This window comes from Pseudorca crassidens, chromosome 9, assembly GCF_039906515.1.
Source record: "Pseudorca crassidens isolate mPseCra1 chromosome 9, mPseCra1.hap1, whole genome shotgun sequence".
NCBI classification, from domain to species: Eukaryota; Metazoa; Chordata; class Mammalia; order Artiodactyla; family Delphinidae; genus Pseudorca; species Pseudorca crassidens.
The window spans coordinates 9487545-9500048 of NC_090304.1; the positions used below are offsets into that span (position 1 = coordinate 9487545).

The 12504-nt window shown below is 50.2% G+C and overlaps 1 protein-coding gene across 3 annotated transcripts in view; it reads left to right on the forward strand.

Annotated features, from left to right (window-relative positions):
• Positions 1-12504, forward strand: part of AHNAK (AHNAK nucleoprotein) — a 118694-nt gene that overhangs the window by 38749 nt on the left and 67441 nt on the right. The gene's annotated exons all lie outside the window — the stretch shown is intronic.

A 12504-nucleotide genomic window follows, 5' to 3' on the forward strand; every position in this document is an offset into this window, starting at 1 on the left:
TGGGAGGATGAGGCCTAGGGAGGCTGCATACCCAGCCCTGACAGGTCAGACTGGGTCCCCTCAGTGGCATTGCTAGTTGCATTAGTGGGTGATGGGAGGGGTTCTTTGCTTCTCGATTCTCATGGTGAGGCTGGTTGTACCATTGCTGAGATATCAAGAGAGGCTGGGCACGCTGGCAGCCCGAGCCCCGGGACCTGCCCACCAACTCGGCATCCTCAGATAGGAGTATACGATTCAGAGATGGTTCAGACATGAATGGAAGAAAAGGCCTATGGAATGGCAGAAAGGGATCTGACCGTGGGCCACAGGCCTGCCAGCTGTTCCAAACTTGGCTGTAGGTTTGCTGGCTGGCCTCGTTACCTGCCCTTCTGGGCCTCAGTTTCCCCTTCGAAATAAGGGTGCTGATCTCGAATCACATGTCCTTATGCTTCCTTCTAGTCCACGTGAGCGCTAAACTTTATGAAAAATCTCTTCTGACAGAAGTCCCCTCCCCCACCCCCTTTTTTCTGGCCTTCCCTTGAGGCACACAGGATCTTAGTTCCCCGACCAGGGATCGAACCCATGCCCCCTGCATTGGGAGCACGGAGTCTTAACCACTGGACCGCAGGGAAGTCCAAAAGTCCCCTTCTGATTTACAGCTCTGTAGACAATACAGAGTGGGGGGACCTTCTAGAAACTGGCTTCTGATGTTGGTCATTGCTGGGCAGAGGGCAGCGCCTTCTTAGGCCAAAATGATCGAACCAAGCTCATCCCCCTTGCCATTCCCCAGAGCTGCTTCCTTTCTGCCAGTGGAAGCAGCTCTGTACCTCTCCCATCAGCCCTGGAGTGGAGATACCAGCTCCAACCCCCTCCTGCCCTCTCCAGAGCCAGCTTATCTGCGGGTCTCAGCGCAGAGCAGTGGGATCTCCTGCCCAGCGTGAAATCCACCTGCCCTCGCTTGGATTTCAGACGGGCCCTTGCCAGCTTCATCCACTCCCGCGTCAGCCAGCAGAGCCTGTGTCCTTGGGGGGCTTTGGAGCTCACGGGTGGCTCTTGCTTTCGGAAAGATAGGTAGCAAGGGAGGTGCTTGATCCCCTGTGGCTTTTTAAAATATTTTTTAAAAATTTTATTTATGTATTGAAGTATAGTTGATTTACAATGTTATATTAGCTTCAGGAGTACAGCAAAGTAATTCGGTTTTATATAAATAAATAAATAAATATATATATATATATTCTTTTCCAGATTCTTTTCCCTTATAAGTTATTACAAAATATTGAACATAGTTCCCTGTGCTATACAGTAGGTCCTTGTTGGTTATCTATTTTATATATAGTAGTGTGTATCTGTTAATCCCATACTCCTAATTTATCCCTCCCCCAGCCCCCGTGGCTTTTTAAAAGCTGATTTTGTGAATTGGGCAAGAGTTTCCTCACCCATAAACTAGGGGTAGCATCCACAGGCCCAGAGTCTGTCTGTTCAGGTGTTTGGGTTGTCTGCTGTGCAAGGGTGTCGCATTTAAGGGTATAGCATTCATGTCACAGCCATTTGTTTGTTTATTGAGAGCATGAGGGTGGGCATGGAGTCCTAGGGAGGTGGGTGTGAGCCCCTGCACACACACTGAAAAGCTAGAGTGTGCACACGCCCACTGGCGCACGTGCCTACACGCAGCTGCCTTCCGTCCTAACCAGGTCTGGGCACCCCACAAGTGTGCTGCTTTCAACCACGGCCCAAATCCCAGTTCTCCGTTCTGAAGCTGATGAGTGTGGAGTGGGACGGAGTGTGCAGATGTGTGGTCCTGGAGTCTGGAGGGGGGATAAGTGGGTGACAGTGCGGTGCACTTGTGTACACAGCCAGGGGGATGCCCACTGGGACGCTGGAAAGATCTCCCAGGCAGAACTACCCAGATTGTCCAATAATATGGCAATTAAAAAAAAATTTTTTTAGCTTGAGGAAGGGGTGATGTACACTAGTGTGGCCCTCAGCGTCCATTCATTCAGCAAGTATTTTTAGAGCATCATGTGGTTAGATGCTGTCCCTGCCCCCCTGGTCTCAGAATCCTCCTCTGCTGACCTCCACAGACCAAATGATGTGATGGATGTGGGACACTGGAACACTGGAAATACACACGTGTAAGTGACGCTTCTACCAGGGATGATGAGGATGATGGTGATGTTTCCCTGGACTCTCAGGGTGAGATCTCATTGGCTGGGACAGTCAGGAGTAGTGGGTCAGATGGATCAGGAACGTGGCAACGGGCCATTCAAATGTGAGAAACTTCCCAGCTGCCCTCCTCCCACATCAGGCCCAGGCTGGAGGCAGTGACCACAGGACAGGAGCCCTCCCTGCTGCAGTGACTGTTACCACCGGAAGGGGGAACATGGAGGAGGTGCCAGGGGGTGGAGACGCATATGGAGGGCCCATCCCAGCAAGCTTTCCTTCGCTTGTTCTGCCCACCCACTCTCAGTTCCCCCCTTCCTCCGTTCTTCCTGACGCCTTCTCACCGCCTACCTGATGGGGATGGTCCAACTTATTCCCCAAAGTCCTGCAGGGCCCAGATTCAGGAGGTCTTAATACTCTGAGGTCCCAGTTCCTGCATTTGAGGGCGGGAGTGGTCTCAGGAGACCTGGAGGGGGCTGGGCTGGGCTGGGCTCCTCTGTGTCCTTCCTTGGAGTTCCAGCACGGAGCCACAGCAGGGCCTGCAGCCTGACAGTGCACCTTGCTTTAAGCAGTGTGACTGACTGTGGGCGTGGCTAAGGGGACGTTTGGCAAATTCAATTCTTTTTTTTTTTTTTTTTTTTTTACTTTTTTTGGCCACACCCCACGGCATGTGAGATCTTAGTTCCCCGACCAGGGATCGAACCTGAGCCCCCTGCATTGGGAGTGCAGTCTTAACCACTGGACCGCCAGGGAAGTCCCCAATTCAATTATGTTGAAATGCACCCCATGCTCACAAAAGGCAGTGTATGTTTTTCACCAGCTCAAACTCATTTCTGTACGTGTCAGGGTCCCTACAGGAAACGTTCGTGAAGACAACTCAGCCACGGAGAATTTAATGGCGGCTGTTCACGCAGTAGTGGGCCAGGACCAAGCAGCCAACAAGGGGTGGTGAGACCCCCAGGGACAGCGGGAGGCTGGTGCTACCCCTGGGCCTGAAGGGGCCTGGGAAGAGATGGTATTCCTGGAATCTAGCCACGAGGGGCCACAGCATCTGCCAGGACTGCCTGCCATGAGAAGCAGGAAGAAGCTTCCTGACCTTTCCTTCTGATGGTGCCTTGCGCTGGAGGGCAAGCGAGCCCAGGTCTTTTCTTTTAAAAAAAAAGTTTATTTATTTGGTTGCGCCGGGTCTTAGCTGCGGTAGGCGGGCTCCTTAGTTGTGGCATGTGAACTTAGTTGCGGCATGCATGTTGGCTCTAGTTCCCTGACCAGGGGTCGAACACGGGCCCCCTGCATTCTGAGTCTTACTCGCTGCACCACCGGGGAAGTCCCGAGCCCAGAACTTGCGGGTAGAGGGATCGGCCTTCCGCAGGCACAGAGCAGGGCAGAGAAGCACGGAGAAGGGGTCTCAGGGTGGATGGCGAGATAGAGAACGACCGGGACAATGCCCTCATCCTCATTTTTCTGTTTGGCAAGTGTGACTTTCTATGTATTGAGGTTTCTTAAAATAGCCATGGTTACGTGGGATGTAGCTAAGGTATGATCATAAAGTAATACGGCAATTTTTGTTTTAAACAAACACACTTATACTCGGGAGGTGCTACACTTCTGTGAAAATTTTACTGTTAAGAATATTTTTGTCCCCTCTCTTTTGGAACTGCTCTCAACATCACTTGTGCATTTAAAAAAGGAACAATTTCCTTGGGGAAGCACAAATCTTCCTCTCTTGAGGCCTGCAAATGGCCAAAGGGCCTGGAAGATCCTCCAGGGTTCCCAGGACAAAACTCTGAAAAGACCACTAGCCTGGGAGTAAGTGGGATTCGCCATGACCTTGAACAAGTGAAGGCCCCTCTTTGAGCCTCGGTTTACTCATTTGTAACATGGATAAGGCAGGCATTCTCTAAGGCCCTTGCCAGTTCCAATAGTCTATGATCTTTTCAGAAGCAAGGCTGGTTAATTAGGTGGATGGGGCTGTTTGGGGTCAAAAACAAGGCATGATTATAATGTAGCGCAACTAATTTTCCCATGTGGCTGGTAAACCAACTCAAATGTTTTGAGCAACAGCACTGTTGAAATACTGCTATGTCTCTAGTGGCCCAAAGCCAAGGCACTGCACCCCCAGGACTTTGCACGTTGCTGGCACGTGCGTCTCATTTCTCAAGTCCCATCTTAGCTCTCTGGCATTGCGTGTTAGCTGTGACGTGAGAGATGCTGCTCAGCTTGTAACTGACGTTCCTGTTTTTTTGACAGTGTATTTATTTATTTTTGTGGTACGTGGGCCTCTCACTGCTGTGGCCTCTCCTGTTGCGGAGCACAGGCTCCGGACACGCAGGCTCAGTGGCCATGGCTCACGGGCCCAGCCGCTCCGCGGCATGTGGGATCTTCCCGGACCGGGGCACGAGCCCGTGTCCCCTGCATCGGCAGGCGGACTCTCAACCACTGGGCCACCAGGGAAGCCCTACAGTGTATTTATTTTGAATTCAGACCCACAGAGAAGTTGCAAGAATGACACAGTGAATAACCATATAACTTTCACTTAGATTTCCCAGTTTTACCTTGTTGGTTTTAATCTCTCTCTCTCTCTCTCTCTCTCTCTCTCTCTCTCTCTCTCTCGATGTTATAATTATCATTATATCTGCTGAATCATTTGAAAGTGAATTGCAAACATCATGACCCTTTACTCCTAAATCCTTCAGCATGTATGGACATTCTCTTATTTAACCACAAGATAAGAGCCAAATTCAGGAAACTTAACATTGTTATTATTATCTGACACATTGCCCATATTTAAATTTTACCAATTGCCCCAGTAACTACAATTTCCTTGTAGCAATGTCTTTTTTCCCATTTAGGCTTCAACCACCTGTGATCCCACGTGACCTTTAATTGTCATGGTCTCTTTAGCTTCTTCAGTTTGGAACAGTTCCTTTGCTTTTTGTTGTCATTTGTGACACTGAGATTTTTGAAGTGTACAGGGCCAGTTGTTTTGCAGCAACGTCCCTCGGTGTGGGTTTGTCTGAGGATATTTCCTCATGCTTGGGTTCAGGTTATGTGTTCTGGGGCAGCGATCCCACAGAAGTGGAGTGGGGTCACTGCTCAGGACCCTCATGACTTGGAGCCCTCGGTGAAGGAGGAGATCGCCAAGTTTCTCCATTGTAACAGCGCCAAGTCTTTTCCCCCTTTGGAATTAACAAGTAAACCCAAGTTTTCAAGAAAGAAGTCCAAGTTTGGGCAAGTTTATTTTGCAAGCAAAATAGGGCTGAAAGGGCTGCTGGCCTGCATGCCTCGGCCTTGGCGTGCTTTCCGGCTGCTGTTTGGAAACTGGAGTTCTGGCTTTGGGCTTTGCACCACAGAGCAGCTCTCTGTCCGTCCTCATCAGGACAAAGAATTCAGTGCATGAATGCTTGCCACGGGTTGGGAATGCCAGAGCTGTTTACCGGCCTCTGAATCGCCCCGTGGAGTCAGGCATTTGCTAGAGCTTCCCAAGGCTGACTGATGCCAGCAGAGGTGCTGCCGTGAATGGGCCAGAGCAAATGTGTGTGGAACATTCTGCTGAGGCCAGTGGTTTCAATTCCCTTTAAAAATCTCTGTTATTTTCCACCACAAACTTGAGACCTGGCCTTAATGGAAAACCTCCCAGCAGCGGGGCTGAGGATCGGAAAGGGTTAAGAACGAAGAGCTTCTCTCGGGACAGGGACTGGTGGTCCACAAGGTGCCCATCTCTTGAGATCTCATGCTGAGTTCTCACTCGGCCCCTGGCCAGAAGGCTATAGAAAAGTGAGGTTCAGAGAAGTGAAGCAATCCGTCTCCACCCTTAGAGCTGGAAGAGGTGACTCTGTCTAGGTCAATCCAAGCTTACTAATTAAAAAAAAAGCATTTTGGGACTTCTCTGGTGGTCCAGTGGTTAGGACTCCATGCTTCTACTGCAGGGGTTCCATCCTTGGTTGGGGAACTAAGATCCCGCATGTCAGGGTGTGTCCAGAAAAAAAAGAATTTTTTTAAAATTTAAAAAAGCATTTTTCCCCCTTTCCCCTGATGCCATTGCTGTTTCCCTGAGGAACCCGGGAATTTTTTTCTGTGGAGGTTTTAGGAAATGGAAGCTGTCTTTCAAAATTTGTAAGGCCTTGACCTTTTGAGAACTGAAGCAGTTATTAAATACTTATGGGCAAAGCCCGTTTCCTCAAGGAGACTACAAGGGAATAAGTAAGGGAATAATAAGGGAATAATGATGATGATGATAATGATGATGGTAGCTATCAGTTCTGCCACTTCCTAGCTGTGTGATCTTGGGCAAGTTATTGAACCTCTCTGTGCCTCACTTCCCTTATCTATAAAATAGTGATGATACATTACCTCTCTCATAGCAGTTTTGTGAGGAGGATGTAAGTTAACACATACAGTGTAATGTATTTGGCATATAGTAAGTACTGGAAGTGTTAGCCATTTCTATCGAATACTTACTTTGTGTTAGGCATTGTATATGTATTGTACACACTTTATCTCTTTTGATTTCTATAACCCTATGAGGTGGGTATTACTTTCCTCAGACATAGAAACTGAGGCTCAGAGAGGTTAAGCAATTATGTTCAGGGTCACACAGCTAGTAAGTAGCAGAAACTGGAAACCCCGGCAACTTGGCTGGTTTCTGGTCCAGCCCAGAAAAGGCTATTATTCATTTGCCCATTTGGGGGGTAGGGGTAGGCTCCAGGCCTCAAGTGAAGTGAACCCTTGGCCCAGGTTCAACCTTGTCAGCTGCTGCCAGCCCCTCCTCCCCAGTGTTACCCTGGGTTTTTTCCCCTCCTGAGTATTCACTTTTCCAGGATGATGATAAACAAGGGAGAAACGACAATCAAAGCATGTGCATTATAACTGCCTCACCCACTGTCCCTGACGGCTGTCCGGGAAGCCTGGAGGCCCCTTCCACCACCCCATCCAGTGGACTGGCTGCCCCCCAGCTTCGGAATGCAGGCCAGCTGAGGCCTCTGGGGATCCTCTCTTGGGGAGGACCTGGGAATGTGAGGGGGCTCCAGAGAGGAGTTTTGGGCAGGAGAGTTGGTCCCAACCGTGGACAGTCTCCCTCATCCCTTCGCCTGCAGGCCTCCTGGGCTCCAAAGCTGAGGCTAATTGGAGCCCAGCTGGAGCGAGAACTCGCTAACCATGAGCCCTGTGAGCGGAGCACTTGCTCTGTCCCACCCACCAGCGGCGCCCCGCCCAAGGGGAAGGAACTGAGGCCTCCACGAGTTTGGACCACTGGCTCTTTCCTCCGGAGATTATGGGGGCCCGAGAGAAGAAGGAAGTAAAAAGCAATCTATGGGGAAAACCAAAAAGCGAGCCCGGGACAGGGCAGAGGTGGATGCGGCGTGGCCGGTGCCGGGAGGGAGAAGGCAGCAGGGGAGGAGCAAAGCCCCAGGAAGGGGGACGATTTGGAACGAGCAGCTGGGAGCGTGTCAGGGGGTGCGGAGGGAAGGAAAGAAGAGAGGACCTCCAGGGAGCAGGGACTGCGCCGAAGGGCTTTGAGGGGACTTTAGCCCCGCTCCCTATCTAAGTCCCTCCTAGCGCCCCAAATGAATTTACCACCTAAATAAAACAGCATTCTTGCAACTTCAAGTTCTTCCGCTCCAACCAGAAACCAGGTGACACCCTTAAGCCCCCCATAATGTAATCATGGGGCCGCCATTTTCCAGGGAGTAAGAGAGCCTTCCGGAGACTCGCGGTCCCGGAGAAGTGAGAGGCAGCATGGGAGGGAGGGACGGGGTGGGGTGGGGGGGCGCACAGGACAGTCTCTAGGGAGCATCTGACGCCACGCCCCGTTCGGCCGAACTGCCAATTGCCAGGCCGCACCCAGGTCCCCGTGACTCGTTGCCAGGCAGATTTCTATCCACCTCTGGGCTGCTGCGAGCCACCAGCCCAGCTTTGGCAGAGTGGGGTAGGGCGCGGGGCACAGCGGGGAGGAAAGAGGGGAAGGAAGACCGGGGGTGGGTGTGGGTGAGGGGCGTGGTGCGTCGGGAAGTTGCTGGAGGCCAGGTTCACAGCGCCCAGGGAGGGCGCGGCCGCGGGAGCTAGCCACCTTACCCCGGTGGGTCCCTAAGTCCTAAGCCTTGCAGGGACACGAGCTTTTCCCTTAGTCGATCGACAGCTTTGTCCTCTGAGAAACTGCTGTGCTGGAGGGTGCCGGGGCCCTGTATGTTAATTCTTTGGGATATTTACATTTAAAAAGAGGACTTTGGGGCCCTGAGATGTGGGTCCCTCCTGGTGGTTATTTCAGGCCTTTGGGCAGGCCGGCCCTGGTATTTTGGGCCTGGAAAGCCTTTCAGCAAAGCCTCACAAACAGCATGGGTAGGTGCCCACCTTGCTTTCCCCTCTGGGGGCCTGACATGGCCCCTCGCCTGTAGCCCGGCATTCAGACTCTTGCCTTTTTGTTTTTGTTTCGTATGGCCACGCTGGGCGGCTTATGGGATCTTAGTTCCCCGACCAGGGATCTAACCCATGCCCCCTGCAGTGGAAGTCCAGAGTCTTTACCACTGGATCGCCAGGGAATTCCCGTCCCCTGCCTGTCTTAAGGTCCCCCACTCCAGGCCAGGTGAGGGAGGAGGCTTTTGACACCCCCTGGCTTTCCAGCCAGTGCCCTGTGGCCTGGGTTTGGGGTTTTACCTGGGGGTGTGGTCTCCACCAGGGCGCAGGGCCACCATCCTGGCCTCCATCCTCTGGCTCGGTGGCCGGGCCGTGGGGAGGGCTGGAATGTGAACAGGCGGGAGAGAATAATGCCAGGGCTTTTTCTGCTTGTAAGAGTGCAAGTTCGCTCACAACTTGAATTTCAAGTGGGCCCTTCAGGCAGATTAGGGATGTTAAGTGAGAGAGTGGAGGCATTCGGTGTGGATTGACTAAATTCCTAGAAAATAAATTCTAGGAATTTAGCTGCGGGAGGGAGAAGTGTCAGGTGGGCACTGTCGGTGCCACGCGTGGCTGGGGTTGGAGCTGCTGCTCCAGGAGGCCTGGAGGGGGAGAGGTGGTGTTTTTCTTTCCTTCTTCTATTTAAACACCCTGTGTTCCAAAAAGTACTTGTTTCTTGAATCTTATCTAAGAGACAAATGAATGCTTTTAGCTAAAGTTTAAAAAAATTATTATTATTTGAAAAAACTGAGCTACAGTTCTCTTACGGAGGAGAACCAGTCCCTCCAAATAATGTAACTGCCCTTTGGTAACTGCCCTTTGTTTGAAGTAATTATTGTCCCTAAAAATGGGAAATTACACGTTACTGTTTATCAAAAGGAAATAAACACCTTGGGCTAACAGGATTCTTGCCACTGGATGGTGATTCCAGACCTTGCCAGCACCCCAGGGAAACAGCCTGCACTGCATGTTTTGCTCACACACACTTTCGGTGTTTTGCGATTTTTTAAAGGGGAAACGTCTGGAATCCGTGCGTCCCCCAAAGATTGCTTGCCCTGTTCTTGTTATGTAATCGTGGAGAACTGATAGGGCTTTTCTGGTGGCTGAAATAAGTACAGGAAAAAACACGGGGGGTGGGGCGTGTCTGCCGCTCCCTTTGCTCTGATGTGGATGGGCCCCTTCTCACTAAGTGAGTGAAGAGTTGGCCAGGGATGCTTTATAGAGACAGCATGTAGGTTCACAGAGGGAAGATAAGGTCTTGGAGGTGGCTCTGGGCGTGTCTCAGCCTTTCGGGCTCCACCCAAGGCCCCAGGGAGTCCTCGAGCACTCCCCTATTTTTTTATACTTTTATGAATTTTATTCAGTAACACCTGTATCGATTCACGTAATTACCACCACAATCAGGAAAACCTCCCCACGCCCTGAAACCCTTAGCTCTCCCTTTATAGTCACACCATCCCTCGATTCCCTGGCAACCACAAATCTGTTCTCCGTCAGTATAGTTTTGTCTTTTTGAGAATGTCATATTAAAGGAATCGCACAGATCATGTGGTCGGTAACCTAAGACTGGTTTATTTCATTCAGCATAATGAACTTGAACTTTATCCAAGTTGTGTATATTGATAATTCATTCCTTTTTATTGCTGAGTATTATTCCATTGTATGAATGTACCCTAGTTTGTTTATCCATTAAACTGTTGAAACACATTTGGGTTATTTCCAGTTTGGCACTCCCCTCTTTTTAACTCTGGTCCTTGTCCGCCCCTGCAGCCTCAAGCCGGCCTCTCCAGCCACACCCAGCTCTTTCATCTCCTGCTCTCTGGCCCCCTGGCTTTCAACAAGCTTCTCTTCCGCAATCCTTTGGGTTTCAGCTTAGGGAGCACTTCCTCCTGGAAGTCTTCTTCCCCTGACACACAAACAGCGCCCCCCGTCCTCCCCCCACAGTCTGTGCACCCGCGTTGCTCTGTACTTTCCTGTTCTCAGCACTGTTCACATTAGATCATCAGTAACTGGTTGCTTGTCTAGCTGCCTCCGCATCAGACTGTCAGCTCCGTGAGGGAGGGAGGCGGTCAGCTCATCCACCATCATATCGCCAGCGCAGTGCCAGGCAAATGGTGCACAGCTTGTGGCAGAAACTCCATCAGCCCTCCTGTCACTGTCTTATCACTTAATACCCTTCCCCTTAGCGACACGGACTCCTATTTTCCTTCTGTCCATTACCGCATATTTCCCTGATCTCCAATGCATTCTCTTAGACTTTGGGTAAAAACAATCCAACGAAAACAAACAAAATGAAATCCAAAAGCAAACCAAAGAAACAAACACCAGAAATGATTCCCTAACAAGTTATTACGCAAGTTGTGCAAATCAGCTGCTCTCCTTGAGCTGTTCATGGGCCTGACCTAACTTCAGTAAAGGATGGAAAGTCAGCAAACTTCAAAATCCACACTTTTCCAGCATGTGGGACTGCCTTGTTGGGGTGGAAAAGGAGGTAAAGCAAAAGCTTGGAGACTCAATCTTGTAATAACCTATAATGGAAAAGAATCTGAAAAAGAAATGTATATATATATATATTTATATATGTAATGGAATCACTTAGCTATACATCTGAAACTAACACAACATTATAAATCAACGATACTTCAATTAAAAAAAAAGGCTTGGAGACTGAAAAAGTGAAGAACTGATCTAAGAAATGTGGGGTGGCTGCTTCAGAGGGGGTGCTGAGTGGGGAAGAGACCTGTGGGGCTTTGGTGGGAGACGCAGGTAGGTCACGGGTGGGTTGGAGATGGCCCCCACCAGAATTACAGCAGAGATTTGATGGCCAAGAATTGCAGTTGATGAAGGGGGAGGGGAAGAAAGCTGGGGTGTGAAGGAGGAGGAGGGTCCCCAAATCTGGTCAGTTTGGTCCAGTACCGGTGACGGACACCTGAAATGTCAGTTAAGTCTGGAAAGTGTGACCTTTGATTATTCTGTTCCCAATTGATTATTTTGTTTGTATTACAAAATGCATCTTTCGGATGCGATTCTTTTTTTTTTTTTTAATATTTATTTAGGGACTTACCTGGTGGTCTGGTGGTAGAGAATCCGCCTTACAATGCAGGGGAGGCCAGTTTGATCCCTGGTCAGGGAACTAAGATACCACATGCCGCAGGACAACTAAGCCCGCGTGCCACAACTACTGAGCTCGCACACCTCAACTAGAGAGCCTGCGAGCTGCAAACTATAGGGCCCACGCACTCTGGAACCTGCACGTCACAACTACAGAGCCCACATGCCCTGGAGCCTGTGGGCCACAACTAGAGAGAAGCCTGCGCGCTGCAACGAAGTGCCCGCGTGCCGCAACTAAGACCCGACACAGCCAAAACCAAAAATAAATAAATAATAAACAAATCTTTAAAAAATATATTTATTTATTTGGCTGCACCGGGTCTTAGTTGGGGCACGTGGGATCTTTGTTACAGCAAGTGGGATCTTTAGTTGTGGCATTCAGACTCTTTTAGTTGTGGCATGAGGGATCTAGTTCCCTGACCAGGGATCGAACCTGGGCCCCCTGCACTGGGAGCACAGAGTCTTAACCATTGGACCACCAGGGAAGTCCCTCGGGTGAGATTCTGATGCCCTGACCAGGCTTTGTTATTTATTATTTATTTATTTATTTATTTGGCTGCATTGCGTCTTCCTTGCTGCGCGCGGGCTTTCTCTAGTTGTGTCGAGTGGGGTTTACGCTTTGTTGTGGCTTCTCTTGTTGCGGAGCACAGGCTCTAGGCGCGCGGGCTTCAGTTAGTTGTGGCACACAGGCTTAGTTTCTTTGTGGCATGTGGGATCTTCCTGGACCAGGGCTCGAACCTGTGTCGCCTGCATTGGCAGGAGGATTCTTAACCACTGAGCCACCAGAGAAGTCCCTAGGCTTTGTTTTATTAAGGGAGCAATACAAAAAAAAATCACCGTCATTTTTCTCCCCCATCCCTTCCTTCC